Source organism: Arachis hypogaea, chromosome 19 (genome assembly GCF_003086295.3).
Source record: "Arachis hypogaea cultivar Tifrunner chromosome 19, arahy.Tifrunner.gnm2.J5K5, whole genome shotgun sequence".
NCBI lineage: Eukaryota > Viridiplantae > Streptophyta > Magnoliopsida > Fabales > Fabaceae > Arachis > Arachis hypogaea.
In genome coordinates this window covers 97747408-97750209 of record NC_092054.1, presented here as the reverse complement: position 1 = coordinate 97750209, position 2802 = coordinate 97747408, and the positions used below count along the sequence as shown (strand labels likewise).

The following is a 2802-nucleotide window of genomic DNA, read 5'->3' as shown; positions in this document are numbered from 1 at the left end:
CTTGGGAATCCATCTGTGGGTTTGGGAATTTGCTCAGAGAGAAACCCCACTTGAGATTCCAACCTCTTGATCGTGTCTCCCTAGTTCTTGAAACTGGCTCGCACTTCCTCCTTGAACACCTTGTTGTCTTGAATCTCCTTGCCTATGCCTTCAAATAGATTCTCAATCCTTGAGAGTCTGTCATCAAATGATTGTAGATCGGGATTAGAGGTGGAAGGATGAGGTAAGTTATTTTGGTTTTGATGTGGATGTGGAGAGGTGTTGTTATTGGGGTGTTGATATGGTCTAGATGTGAAGTGTTGGTGGCTTGCATTGTTGGGATTTGGGCGTCTTTGATCAAGGCTTTGGTCTTGTTGATTTTCCCACCCAAAGTTTGGGTGATTCCTCCATCCAGGGTTGTAGGTCTTGGAGTATGGATCATGGTTTTGCCTAGGTGAATTCCCAATGTAGTTGGCTTGCTCCTGACTACCCTCTGTTTCTTCATTCACTCCTTCTTGATTTGTTGATGAAGTGGAGATTGCTGCTACTTGGTTCCTCTCCATCTTCTTGGTGAGGTCAGCCAGCTGCTGGGTAATGAGCTTGTTTTGGGCCAGCAGAGCATCTACATTGTTTAGCTCCATTACTCCTCTTGTGTTCCCTCTTTCGGAAGCATAGAAGTAGTCGTTCTCTGCTACAGTTTCAATGACATCTATGGCCTCCTCAATGGTCTTCTTCTTGTTCAAAGATCCTCCGGATGAATGGTCTACGGCCTTCTTTGACTTATAAGAGAGCCCTTCATAGAAAATGTGCAGCTGCACCCATTCATTGAACATATCTGGTGGGCACCTCCTTGTTAGGTCTTTAAACCTCTCCCATGCTTCATATAGAGTCTCACCATCTTGTTGCCTGAAAGTTTGGACCTCAGCTCTCAGCCTATTGATTCGTTGAGGTGGGTAAAATCTTGCTAAGAATTTGTTCACCACATCTTCCCAGGTTGTCAAGCTCTCCTTTGGGAAAGACTCCAGCCACTTGGCTGCCTTATCCTTGAGTGAGAATGGAAATAAGAGCAGTCTATAGGCATTAGAATGAACACCATTAGACTTCACTGTGTCACATATTCTCAGGAAGGTGGTTAGATGTTGATTGGGGTCTTCTTGGACACTTCCTCCGAATGAACAGTTGTTCTGAACAAGGGTGATGAGCTGTGGTTTTAGTTCAAAATTGTTGGCATGGATGGTTGGCTTTTGAATGCTACTTCCACAGTTTCCTGGGTTTGGATTGATGTAAGAGCCTAAAACTCTTCTATCCTCCCCAGCATGATTTGCTCGACCTCTTCCGCCATGGTTGTGAGTCTCTTCTTCATGATGGTTTTCCATGTTTTCTTCCATGTTTGGTTCAAAGTATTCCTCAAAGTGTTCCTCCTCTTCTTCAGCACCAACTACACGTTTTTCTCTTGCCTCCCTCCTTAGTCTAAGGAAGGTTCTCTCAGGTTCAGAATCAAAGGAAGTTGAAGCCCCGCTTCTTCTCCCTGTCATACAACCAACAAGTACAAGCAAAGAGAATAGGTGCAGAAAGTATATCTGTCAGAATTACTGTTAGTGTAAGTGATGCAATATATCAAACAGTTAGTGGGTTAGTGAAATGAATGGTAAATAACAAAGAAAAAGTAGGGGGAAGGGAAGAAATTAACTAAAACAGAAAGTAAATGACTCAAACAGAAAATTAAATCAAACAAAAATAAAATGCTCAATCTAGTTATCCTCCAATATAATCATTGTTGATGCACAATCAATCCCCGGCAACGGCGCCATAAACTTGATGCACGGAAAACTTGTCTCACAACAAATTTCCTTCGGCAAGTGTACCGAATTTGTTGTCAAGTAAAAACTCACAATAGAGTGAGGTCGAATCCCACAGGGACTGATTGATCAAGCAACTTTAATTAGAGGAATGTTCTAGTTGAGCGAATCAGAATTTGAGTTGAGAATTGTAAAAAATTTAATGGCGGGAAAGTAAATAACGGAAAAGTAAATGCTAGAAATAAAAAGCTGAATGTAAATGACGGAAAGTAAATTGCAGAATCTTAAATGAGGATGGGGTAATTGCTCATAAAAGTAAATGACAGAAATTAAAGAGAATGGGTAAGATCAGAAATGGGGAGTTCATTGGGCTTAGGAGATGTTGCATTCTCCGGATCAATTTCATTTTCATCTCTTCCTCAATCAATGCACTCATTGATCTCCTTAGCAATCTTAAGTGATTGAATTACAATTTCTTGTAATTCAATCTCTCAAATCTTGATCAATAGCCAATTCCTTGGTCAATTGCTCATGAGAAGAGATGAAGTATGGTCACTGATTATACCACATGCATTTCCCAAATCAAGTGTTGAGAGGATTATAGTCACATATCCATCCAAACCCAATTTGGTCCAGCATGAGAAAGCATTTCTAGCATGATCTCTTCATTCCTCTTTCAAGGTTCAGAAGAGATCCAAGTATGAATAGCTTCTTTTCCAAGATAACTACCCAATTGGATGAAGATCGAAAGCTTTCAAGTAAAATCAAGAGAAAAGATAGAAGAAGAATAATGAAAACTAGTATTGATCCATCAAATTACAACAGAGCTCCCTAACCCAATGAAAGGGGTTTAGTTGTTCATAGCTCTGGAAAATAAAAATAAAAATGGAGAATACATGATGAAACTAGAAGTGCAGAGAAAGTAAAATACAGAGAGTAGTTCTATGCCAAGAGGCTCCCTATAATTTCCAACTCCCAATTAATTCAAAGCTACTCCTATATATACTACTCTTCTGTTCTTCTA

General features: G+C 40.2%; 1 non-coding gene across 1 annotated transcript; it reads left to right on the top strand.

Annotated features, from left to right (window-relative positions):
- The first annotated feature begins 807 nt into the window (after positions 1-807).
- Positions 808-914, top strand: LOC112781445 (small nucleolar RNA R71). Its single transcript, XR_003192221.1, has one exon. It is a non-coding gene; the product is annotated as a small nucleolar RNA R71 (small nucleolar RNA).
- Positions 915-2802: the final 1888 nt, after the last annotated feature.